Raw genomic sequence first — 13,044 nt, forward strand, 5'->3', positions numbered from 1 at the left:
AAAAGTTTGCCCATGCCAGATGAATATTGTCCAGTTTAATGCCAGAAACAGCCTTAGATACAAGTGAAAGTAAAGAAAAAGGCTTTACTTCAGCCAGAATAAAGATAATGCAATAAGTGAAACAGAAAGTACAATCCTGATGATAATGCATGGTTTTCAAGCAAACTTAAAACAGAAGTCCTCACATCAGACAAAAATTAAAGTCTTTGATTAACAGACTTACAAGAGCCTTCAGCAAGCCAAAAGCCTCCAGCAAGATCCGAGACTGGAATGGAGACACGGTGCTTGGAACAGGAACTCCCCCAAAATAGGCCAGTTGCAGCTAGCACTGGCCCCCTGACATTGCTGCTAATTTACAGCCCCGAGCTTCTCAGCACAGCTGTCTCTAGGGCATGGTCTGGTTGCTCAGTTTTCTCTGCTAGCCTAGCTGATCTCCTTCTGACTTCTTTCTCCCTTCAACATTCCTGAAGCGTAGGGATTTCTGATATGTCTGCCACCTCTTCTCCTTCATTACTTAGCCCCAAATCCCCAAGTACTGCTTTCTTCATCCACCTGTCCTCCTTCTCCCTCAGAATCAGAAGAGCAATCCACAACATATATGCACATTCCTAAATATTGTTCCAAACATCTTATTGGATCTAGATATAAAATGTTAAAAATTATATACTGATAATATCAATCAACAGGCTTTTAAAAAGCTATTAACGTTCACAACAATTCTTCAACTTGGGTTGTATCTGATTCTCTGGATAACATGAGAAGATCTGAAGATTTGGATTTTACTAATAGTCTCTGTGTAAGAATGTTAAACCATTTCCCTTTGGTTTCTAATATATATTATGCTTTACTGATGTGCACCTCTACTATGCCTTCTCATACAGAAAAAACAATGATTTTTTAAAAGAAAAATAATGATCTGGAAAAAGTAGAAAAATGGCAGAAAGTATTGTAAAAGTATTTGTCTTATTTGCAACCCCCCCCCCCCCCCCGGTAAAGGTTTCCCCTTGTCATTAAGTCTAGTCGTGTCTGACTCTGGGGGGTAGTGCTCATCTCCATTTCTAAGCCAATGAGCTAGCATTGTCTGTAGACACCTCCAAGGTCATGTGGACTGGAGTATATATGCCTCTACTCTGCCAACAATTCTACCACAATTTTAGCTTTTTATCCTTAGCATTTTCCAGAATACAGCCTAGCACTTTTCAAAAATCTGCAAAATGGTTTCACCAAAGTAGAATACAAAACCTCTGATCCTCTATCCATGTAAAACAGTTCTAGGTAAAAGGTAAAGGTTTTCCCCTGACATTAAGTCCAGTTGTGTCCAACTCTGGGGGTTGATGCGCATCTCCATTTTTTAAGTTGAAGAGCCGGCGTTGTCCATAGACAACTCCAAGATCATGTGGCCAGCATGACTGCATGGAGCACCACTACATTCCCGTTGGAGCAGTACCTACTGATCTACTCACATTTGCATGTTTTCGAACTGATAGGTGGTAGAATCTGGGGCTAACAGCGGGAGCTCACCCCACTCCCGCCAACCTTTTGGTCAGCAAGTTCAGCAGCTCAGCGGTTTAACCCGCTTTATCAACAGGAGCTCATTTTTATTATAGTTATACAAGATATTGCACGTATGTACAAATAGATCACAATATAGAATTAACCAGAATGTAACAGTAATATTAGAAGTAAAATGTTCACAACATTCACTAGCCAGTAGCAAAGCACACACATACATGTATACAGCTACACACAATTTTTGGCTCTTCATCCTTAGATATTTCTCTACTGTAGATATTACAGGCAAAACTTCCCTTTACTGTAGATATTCAATGTCTGTGGGGATTAGGGGTGACGAAGTGGGGAAAGCATGAATGGAAAAAACATTATTTTTTCCATCTGAGAGAACACCTCTCCAGGAGTCTGCAGGAACTTCAGGTCAACTCTATTGTTAACTTTTTCAGCCTGAAGGACCTAGAGATTCCTAGAGAACCTATTATGTTAAATCCACAAATATGTAGAGCCAACTGTAATACAATCAAGCCATCTTTGCATTTTACATAAATTGGACACAGAGAGTGCAATGTGAAATGATATCTGCTTACACGTATGCCCTTTCTCCATGCTTAGAATTTTATTTCAAAAAGAAATTAGTTAAAATTATAATTTCAAAGCACTCTCCAATTTGAGACCTTGATAGATAACACTACAGTTGTCTCTCCATATTTTGATTTTTCAAGTTTGGAGATTTGATTATTCATGGATTTGATTAAAGATGTTCTCTCTTTGTTGTTGTTCATTCGTTCAGTCGTCTCCGACTCTTCGTGACCTCATGGACCAGCCCACGCCAGAGCTCCCTGTCGGCCGTTACCACCCCCAGCTCCCTCAAGGTCAGTCCAGTCACTTCAAGGATGCCATCCACCCATCTTGCCCTTGGTCGGCCCCTCTTCCTTTTGCCTTCCACTTTCCCCAGCATAATTGTCTTCTCTAGGCTTTCCTGTCTCCTCATGATGTGGCCAAAGTACTTCAACTTTGTCTCTAGTATCTCTCTAGAAATCTCTAATCTCTCCAGTGTGACTATGGACAACTTCCTTCAGTCATGCTTGAGGAATTCTAGAAAAAATACCTTTCTAGGAATCTCTAGGTCTTACAATACAAATCTATAGTCAGCTTGAAAAGAAAAAAAAACTGCCCACAGCCTCATGCTGGAACTAAAAATTCCTAGAAAGGCATTCCCTCTGGTAAAAAAAAAAAAGCAATTTATTTGGCTTTTTTCACTTTCATTGTGCCTCCATGCCAGTGAATGTAGAAGGCTGCCAATATTTTTATAAGTAGCTATTTTCTCAAAATTAATCACATTTTGTAATTTATTAGTTATATTTTATTACTTTAAAATAAGAAAGCTACTAGCCTAGGGTAGACAAAGCAAGTCTAAGCAGTGAAGCTCACACACCAATCCTGTAACTAAAACAGTACTTAAATCACAAAAGAAATGAGGTGTTCTTTTTTAATGTTACAATCATTATATAATGCAGGCTGCAGTCATTACAGTCATTAATGAATTAAACAATACTTGTTAATTGTAGTTAATTACTTCACAACTGAAGGCTGCCCCCAGGTGCTCCCCCCCCCCCCCACAAGATGGGGGCACTTTCAGCAGGATTAAGAAGTCCACATCTCTATTTACCCTGGCCTTCTCTTTTGGACTAGAACCTCTGCTACAGAAAATGCATAAAATAAAAAGAAGCCTCTTTGAAGTTTTACAAATACATATAATGTGTCATTCTGCCCTGAGCATGAGGTTAAAAACCCAATATTCCAGCGAATTCTCGTATTGCGACCATTTTATTACAGCTAGAATGTTTGTTGTTAGTGGTGTATACAGGAGCCAACCTCCTTGGTTTCTTCAACAAGGTGACTAATGGGGGGGGGGGATGTGAGGAGTATATAGGAGGGGCATCCACACAAGTACCAAAAGCAGTAAGAAAACATTCTTGCATATATTAACAGTTCAATGTATACCTTTAAAAGAGCTACACCCAAAGCTGAGTAAAAAGAAGCAAAGACTGGGTATGCTTTTCTCTTTTAACAGCCATGAAAGCTAGCCAGGTAAAAGCCTTTCACCCTATAGAGCCCAGTGAAACACAAAAAAGTTAATTCAGTATGCCATGAAGGCAATACTTAATTACCAGATTGAATGATCAGAAATATCTGCAGACTGTTTTCTGACCCACAAAAGAAAACCAGAAAACACTGGGTTTCCCCCAAAAAGTTTAACCACCATTTAAAAGCTAAGAGTAGCTATGCTGACTATTTGAAGGCTAAGAAAATACATTTCTATTGAAAAATAAATATAATTCTTATTATTTAATTGGACTTACAAATTGCACTATAAATTACAATTTTATATGGATATGAGGTGTTCCAGTGCAGCAACGCACTGCTCGCAGTTTCAAAAGGTTGTGTTGAAAAAATTGTTTTGTAATTTTGTGACACTGTTCTACAATTGGAAACATACTGGAAGATGCATTTCCCCCCATAATTATACACCATTAAGGGTTTATATCTTTTTTGCAACAATAGATCAAAGTTATCTTGTTTTCTGATATTTTGAGATGTGTCTCCTTCATTCACAGAATCTCTTGCAAACGATTTAAAAACGCCATAATTACCAATAGTTGTTCTTTAACGTCGTTTGAATCATACTACAAACTGGAAATAAATACATCACATGAAAAAACATGAAGTAGCAAGAGATGTTCATATTTTTGTTCTATTTTATGGGAGGTATGTGCATGTTCATATATTTAGATAATGGAGGTAGAGACACTCTATTTTTGCTATTCAGAACATGATGTCTTATTTATTTACACTCATTAGAAAAAAATTGAGTACAATGAATTTATTCTATAGCAGTGGTTCTCAACCTGTGTGTCCCCAGATCTTTTGTCCTTCAATTCCCAGAAATTCTAACAGCTGGTAAACTGGCAGGGATATCTGGGAGTTGTAGGCCAAAGCACCTGGGGACCCACAGGTTGAGAACCACTGTTCTATAGGTAAGCCTGGGAAAGCAAAAATTATTCAATAGCCATTGGTATGCAATCTTGTTCATTCTTATCCCCCAAGAACTACTGTCGACTGGCCACTTTGAGTCTCCTTTGTGGAGAGAGAAAAAGGGGTTTAAATAAACATAATAAACAATAATAACCAAGTTTCCAGTCAAACACAGTGGGGATGGGGAGGCTTCTTTCCATGATATCGTACTACAGAATAGTTATGTCTGTAGTCTAGAAAGCTTACCTTTTGGGTAACACACACAACCCACAGAAAACTTCAGGGAGAGATCATTTCCCTAGGCTCCATGAGCTTGTTTGCATGTACTGTACACTGTGGGCAGAGAAGTGCACAGAAACATTACTCCTGCCCTAAATGTCCTCAAACACCAGCAACATTCCACACTTTTGCACATTTAATATGAAGGTCTGCATAGGGCTCTTTGACTAGTTTCTAATCAATACAGTTCCAGAACTCCCGCAATCATGAATAATTCTTTATTGGGAATGGGTTCCTAAGCATGAGAGATCTAAAACAGCATTCAAATGTTGTTGTGTGTGTTTTGTTTTTGTTTTTTTTGGGGGGAGGGGTTAAACGATTTACAATAAAGGGGTGACAAGTTTGAGTGCGACAACTGGCTGCCCTCAAGCCAACAAATAATGCACCACCTTCCAGTCCATGGCTTTGCATTATTCCCTCTTAGGGATATCATCTGCCATTTTTTTTAGAAATCAAACTGATCTGTCTTTCAAAATAGATACTGGCTATTAGGGCAAGTCATAAAAGCCCTTGTTGAATAATTCCCAAACAGTAGCTGCCAGAGTTTCTGTACAAGATTCTTAGCAGCTTTTTCTTTTTACTCTATGGCATGTGTCAAATGAAAGGCCCGCAGGCCAAATCTGTCCTGGTACGTCATTTTATGTGGCCCATAAGGCATAGGCAACACTTACATTTATACAGTCTTACAATTACAGTAGGATTTTGAAAGCAATCATAAGGCTGATGTGGCCCGCAGTGAAAATGAGTTTGACATCCCTGCCCTAGGGTATGCACACTCTCTAAATTCTTGCATCTGTAGGGGGAAACTTCTGTCCAGAAATTAACACATATAATCTACCAGTAACGTGTTAATCTTTTAGTATACAACAATTTAATTCTGCCTTTCCTTCAATAAACAAACATATTGTTCAAAAATAAGTTGACGACCATTGTCTAAGCCTTGGTGTCTCAGTATATCCCTGGATATACCAAATCAGACCAACACCATCTCCAGACATCACCATAAATTGATTCATAATATTAAGGCCTAAATTTCAACTAGAGCAGGCCCACTAAATCAATTCCTGAATAGAAGATCAATGTTTATGTACCGGGTAAATCCAATTGTTTCTTCTAGTTCAGACTAGCAACTGGACATAGCTCCAAAGCATAAATTCCCATTAGACTTCATCTACTTACTGTAAACTACCATAATTGCTTTCACTTTTTATACTATCCAGATCAGACATATTGTATCTATGCTCAGAAATTCCTGCATTTACATAAAGAATTATCATCAAAGAGGAAATCCTGCTGAGACACCTCTAATACTTAGGAAGGAACTGAACCTTCTACCACGAATCCACATCGTTTTCTAACTAAAACTGTTTCCATTGAAGGTTATTTGCTCTGCAAATGAATGTGTACAGGTTCACGTGTACTTTTTGACTGTTCCCTCTGTAGGGCAAACAGCAGTAAATGGCATATTAGATCAATAAAAGACACAGAGTTAACCCTCCTATTGGGGCACTACTGTTGTGCTTCTACTCTTCCCCACTGGTGAGAATTGCCCCAGAGAAGAAGCAATTAACAGGTAGATATGAACCTGGATGTTTTTCTTTGTAGAACAAATAACTCCTTGCATACACTCATTTTATGAGCAGTGTTTTTAAAATGTATGTGTATGTCTGTGTGTGTGTGTGTGTGTGTGTGTGTGCGTATTTAAAAGGGAAAAAACAGAAAAAGAATTGATGACACGAACTCCAGCTTTCCATGCCCACCATCATCCTCCAGTAGACTAGCAGGAGTATTTTGTCATTGCTGATGTCCGTCTTCACATCACATTGCAAATGTCTTTTAACTCACACAAATGCATGAAGGAAGAGTTATTTGTTCTGCAAAGTAAAATATCCAGGTTCATATGTACCTGTTAATTGCTTCTTCTCTGGGGTAACTCTCACCAGTGGGGAAGAGTTTTGATAAATCCAACACAGTTCTAAAAGTTGAACAAATTGTGTTCTCAGTTGAAAAAAGAAAACAAGAGACACACAACTTTTACAAAACAAGAATTCAACTAAAGATATGACCATAACAAATCTTCCTAACATTCATAGAATCATAGTGTTATAAGAGACCTCATAGGCCATCCAGTCCAGCCCCTGCCAAGAAGCAGGAAAATCGTATTCAAAGCACCCCCAACAGATGGCCATTCAGCCTCTGTTTAAAAGCCTCCAAAAAAGGAGCCTCCACCACAGTCCAGGGCAGAGAGTTCCACTGCTGAACAGCTCTCATAGAAATTTCTTCCTAATGTTCATGTGGAATCTCCTTTCCTGTAGTTTGAAGCCATTGTTCCGAGTCCTAGTCTCCACATTATTTGCGGAGAACAATATTTTGGCAGGTTGAAGTCAAGAGATAAGTAATTTAAGTCTCAAGCTTATTTCTTGTGCTCCCCCAATAGAAACAGCCTGTAAAAGCAGCATTTCTATTCCTGACACCTAACTTGAAACTTTAACCAATTGTCACAGCTCAGTTCTTTTCAATACAATATTTTGCCAAGCATCAGAGTTAAAACTTCCATTAATAAAGCAACAACCATGCTAAGAAACAGAGAACTGCACACTAATTTTTGTAGCATGTAGTATAACAATGATGAGCAACAAGAGTATTATAGAAAACACTGTGTAAGGCGATCCAACCTCTGCCAAGTAGACATAATCACAACATCAGCCTTTAACACAACTATTTTAGCAATGTGACATCTGAAAAACGTCAGCAGTTGATACTAGTCCATGCTTACAAACTCACAAACATAATACTCTAGGCAAGAATCTATGTACATATTCAGGTTAGAGGTAAACATTACAACTGGAGTACATTTACTTATAAAGCAAAGTGTTATTGCTTATTTTTAGTATGGTATATTTGCCTGCTTATTCAAAGACACTAAAAATATATAGATGTTATTTATAGGTAGATCTGTAATACTGACAAATAGTTTAAAACACTTTATGCTTTTCAGCCAAAAGACAAAACAAAAAAACAAACCACCAAACTGAACAAGGGAAGTTTTACTTTTCTCCAATCAGAAAATCTTTCCCTCTACCCCACCACCTCGAAATCTAACCATTTAAACATAAAACACTCCATAGAACCTTCTCCGTTCCTGATTCTTCATTAAATGCAATTAAGAATGGGGTTGAAGTTTCACTTATTAACGAGTCAAAAGCACACAGCCATGCCTCTTTTTAAAAACTCAGTAGGTACACACAATCCTCTACTAGAATTAAAAAGAACTCAAGTTACAGTTGCATTAACAAATAATGTCTATCAAAATTACCTTGCTTTAAGTTCCTTCTAAGGCTAGACGATAACAAGAAATCCAACAGTTTTCTGCAGTTAAAATGGCTACTGTAGATTGGGGAAGTAGAGTCTGTGCTTCAGCTTATGAGTCATACATGAAACTAAGTGCTTCTCCGAGAGGCACGCCCAGGTTGCTGTGGGCCCAATTACTTCGCCAGGTCAAACATGCAAATCTTCAGGTAAGAGGGGAAAGAGAGAACACCGTGAATCAGCCAGCCACACCTTAACTAGCAAGAGCAAAGGCCAAACAATCGCTGCAGCAAAGTAGAACATACAGACAGCACATTCAACAAGTGGACAAAGAAAGGCCAGTACAATTTATGCAGCACTATCAGATCTACTTTCCTGCACTCTTGTTTGCTAAATAAATGAAGCATTTCAGTGTTCAGAGAAGTTAATGATCAATCATCAAACCCTTCTATTCTGAACATCAGTTCAGAACAGAATTCACTCAAATTAACTTGCATGGGGATTTCAGAAAGAGAAGTAACTATTCCAAAAATGCTTGCCTCTTTGATCACAGAAGGAAAGAAAGGTGTGCAGGAGTCTGTATTGACATTGTGACTGCCAATAATTACATTTTTTCCTATTTGAAAGCAAAGTGAGAAAACTATAAAAGGAAAGGAGGGTGAAATTACTGTAATTGTTTTTACACTTATTATTGCATAAGATGACACAAAGAGATTTTAAGAAGTATTATGACAAGCAACGTTTCTAGAAATTAACTTGATGCAGGAAGAACCAGCCTATAAAAAGAGACAGACCTCATATGTCTAGCCAGAAGGTAGTGAGTTCTGTCCCACCATAAAATCATAGAAATACTGGCAAGGACTGGGAAAAATGCTGTTCTACAACATCTGGAATATTCCAAGTGCCTGTCTCTGCATTTAATGTGGACTAGTCAGAAAAGCCAAGTGACAGGAGAATAGAAAGATATCTGTGGTGTCAATACAAAAGGAACTTCAAAATTGTGGGCCTAAATACCCTAAAATGACATCGGATATTGGAAGCTAAGGAGGGTCAGGTTCGCTTAATATTTGGATGGGAGACTGCCAATTAGAGGTGTGCAAGGTACTCATTTCCTCCGTTTCATTCGTTCTTTCGTTTTGGGCCTGAGCACGAACAAAAATTAGCTTGAAAAAAAAGAAAGCGGGAGCAAGTAACATTTCCTTGCCCGCTTTTTATGACCACAGTTTAATCTTTTTTATTAAACCCACAGCAAACAAAAAGTAAACCCTCTTTTACTCTTCTCTTCCAGGAAATCATCACTCTTCTTTATCTGGAAGTGAGAAGCCACCTTAAAATGCCTTGGAAAGTGTGTGGCTCCTTCCCCCTCCTCCTTGGCTCTTGGAGCTGCTGCCTTGGGTCATAAGTGCAGGTGAGCATGTGCAAGATCTGAGACGCAGAGAAGGAGGTACAGTAATAGGAAAATTACCATATTGAAATCAAATCTGATGCTTTTAAATTTTTTATCTGGTGTGCGTTAAAAGATGGGTAGTCTTATACGGCGAGTATAACCCAAACTCTATATTTTAACTGGAAAAGTTGGGATTATCTTATACGCCCAGTCGTCTTATATGCCAGAAAATATGGTGCCTCGTTTTTTCTTGATCCGGAAGATACTATGGTACACCTGACATGACTCCCCGTATGTCTAGGTCCTGCTAGGACATACTCTTCACATCGGATTTTAGTCAGCACCATTGCTGGCCAGAACAAATACATGCTACTCAAAATTCAGAGCCAGGAGATCCTCACTGTCTCCAGTTGGGGTCCCTGCTCTTTTTGTGAAGCAGAAATACAGAAAATCCCAATCTTGAAAATTGACACCTGGTATCTTCAATAATACAGGAAGGAGGACAGCAATAATCGAACTGTGACTGAGGGAAGAAAGATCTGGTTAACAGTGCCTGCTCTTATTCCATCTATTCTTGGCTTCTGAAGACAATAGCTACAAGCAACCACCATTAAGAAAACATATTTTTAATGCTCTTCACTTTTATTTCGTACCATGTAGGTAGGAACAGGAGGAGGAAGGATTGTAGACTGGGTCATGGTGAGTCTTTTTGATTTGGAATTTATGTGTGATATTTGTTGTTGTCTTTTAAGCGTATAACAAAATGATTTTTTAAAAGAAGGAAGAAAACATTTTCAATTCAGTAAATACAACTAAGTACAAATATACCCCTCTTTTAGAAGTAAAAGAGGGACTCTAGCTTTTATATATATATTTTGTAGAGATTCAGAGGTTTTGCAGAAACCATTTTGCAGATTTTTGAAAGGTGCTAGGCTGTGAAATATATATTTAACAGTATCTAAAAACTTTTTGCTGGATTACATCAGACGATACACCAGTTCTTTACTTTGAACAGAGCCTTCAGACTCCAATTGACAAAGTAAAGCATATGGAATGTTCTTTAAAATCAGCTACTAAATTGTCAGATATTCCCAAGGACTGCTATTATTAATAGTTCAAATATTCAGAATAAGCTATGAAACCATTTATGAAGATATTGGCTTTTAAAATAACAACAACAACACATGCACACACAATTTTTTCTGTTTTCTCCAATAGTGACTAGCAACAATCTTTCAGCTAAAAATATCTGATCTCAAACATGCAAAATAGCTTTTTGCCTCGTGAGTTATGATCTCAAAATATAAAACACATCTCGCCACTATTTTCCTGTTCTGCCTACTTCCCATATGATATTTCTATAAAGTTGTTGAAAGAAGAATGTAGCATCTACTTCTAGGTGCTATCATGTGGGAACCAGCACTTCTTCCCTCACTGTACAAGAACTAGCACCATATTTTGGCAGATGGCTATATTCCTGCCCCCCTCCCAAAATGGCACCATTGGTTTTAAAAAAAATATCCTGGAAACATGTCAGGAATCATCACCAGTTGAGAAACAATAAGTAACACTGATCTACTCAATTATCCAAGAAGTGGAGCTTAGGGTTAAGGTTGGGGCGGAATCACTGTCACAAAATCTAGAGCAGTGGTTCTGAACTTGTGAGTTTCCAGATGTTTTGGACTTCAACTCCCAGAAATCCTAACAACTGGAAAACAGGATGAAAACCACTGATCTAGATGGAAGGTCAACTAGCTAAGTGGACATTCATGTACAAAGGAAGTACAGGCAGTCTTCAAGTTATAAACAAGATGGGTTTTGTAGGTTTTTTCTTAAGTTGAATTTGTTTTTAAGTCAGAATAGGTACATTTTAGAAGTGTAACTCCAATTTGTTTTGCTGTCTGTGCCCATGTTTGAAAGATTTTGCCTCACTTTCTGTCACTGTGACAATTGGATTTTGAACAATTTGGCTTGTTGTGTAAACAAGGATTGGTGATGAAGATTCAGTAGGGACAAGTTTTTCCCCATGACGAGTGAATTTCCCTTCTGAGGGGTTGATTTCTCTCACGCCTGTAGTCTTACTCCCATGCTTAACTGTGAGTCATTTGTAAGTTGGATGTTTGTAACTCAGGGACTGCGCTGACCCCACCACACTTTACTACAGGATAAGGTGGTTAGGATTGATTGAAATTGCAATGCAAGACCTGAGGGGCATACACTCCACCCCATGGTTCCCATTCAGTATAGTCCTGACCCAGATATTATCAATCCAGTTTGGATATGCCATTCTACTGCAGTAAGAGAACAAAGGCAAAGTTGAAAAAGATTATAATACCTGAGCAACTGTGCTTTTTCAGCACAAGGGTACACTGAGTCCACAGTATTCAAAGTTTATAGAAGATCTTTCAGTGTTAAAGAGTGTTTTTAAAATATTTCAAGTCATAGGTGGAGTTCCAATGCTTGTGTTAACTACTTTGTCACATCTACAAGTACCTTTTGAAGGATAATTCTTCCTCCAAAGGAATATACACAGTCATGTATTATACAACAGCAGTCCAGCAATCAAAAGGGCTTCCCTTTCCAATCTTCACCCAAAGATGGAGAAAATGTAGGCAACAAATACACAAGAGCAGCAAACTAAAGCTCCACTTGTCAAACAACTCTCAACTCCAAACAATACTGCAATTTTCCTTTATAAAATTAGCTTTGGTCGAAAGATACCACTGTATATAAAACAATAAAATAATATAATCAAAACAAGTCCTGCACAATTACAGCAATATATTCTGCAAAATGAAAACAGCATCGCTATAGGATAAAATAACTGCTTTTTCTAAAATATGCATTTAACTTTCATTAAAATGTCTTTTTCTAACCTGACCAAATATCTCAAAATTTTCATCTTATCTATGTTAAATGAAGAAATAGATGAAGGCAAACGACCGATCATGCAGTCCTTCCATTCTAGTCACTTTTTAACAGGAATGCAAGGGATTCTGCTACTTTCCTGTCTCATTTCACCATTCCATTATAATCAGTTCAATTTATACTGATCCACCCACATAAGATGGCAGTAATTCTACATCATAGAACTGGAAGGCATAGCAATCACCATCTAGTTCAATCCCCTGCCATGAAACTAAAGCAATTTTAAAAAATGGTTATACAACATGTACTTGAAAACTTTCAGAATCTGCCGCCTTTGTGGAAGTCCATTCTACCGCCAAAGAGCTCTTGACATCTAGTAGTTCTACCTAATGGCTAAGTAGTATATCCTTTCTTATAATTTTAATCCATTGGTACATGGATTATAATTACAAGAATGGAAATTCTGAAGCAGATGAAAACAAGCTTGCTCCATCTTCTACATGACATCTGGTATTAAATATGGCTATTATTGTTGTTAATTGACCATATAGATTTTGACTTAAGGCAATAATATGAGTGAGAGACCTTCAAGGAATCTGTTATTAACAGTTACGTTAAAATCTTGCAAATGTATGGTCATGGCTTCCTTGATT

At 37.9% G+C, this 13,044-nt stretch overlaps 1 protein-coding gene across 4 annotated transcripts in view; it reads right to left on the bottom strand.

Annotated features, from left to right (window-relative positions):
• Positions 1 to 13,044, bottom strand: part of ELF1 (E74 like ETS transcription factor 1) — an 81,708-nt gene that overhangs the window by 55,773 nt on the left and 12,891 nt on the right. Inside the window, exons 1-2 of one of the 4 annotated variants that reach the window (XM_060769363.2) lie at positions 8,144 to 8,262; positions 4,795 to 4,881 (exon numbers count right to left, since the gene is read on the bottom strand). The exons of 2 other annotated variants lie outside the window; for them this stretch is intronic. The gene's annotated coding sequence lies outside the window, so the exon portion shown is untranslated. Of the gene's footprint in view, positions 1 to 4,794; positions 4,882 to 8,143; positions 8,263 to 13,044 lie in introns of those variants that run through there. One more of the 4 variants, XM_060769362.2, reaches the window with a different exon arrangement.

This window comes from Anolis sagrei, chromosome 3, assembly GCF_037176765.1.
Source record: "Anolis sagrei isolate rAnoSag1 chromosome 3, rAnoSag1.mat, whole genome shotgun sequence".
In the NCBI taxonomy this organism is placed as follows: Eukaryota; Metazoa; Chordata; class Lepidosauria; order Squamata; family Dactyloidae; genus Anolis; species Anolis sagrei.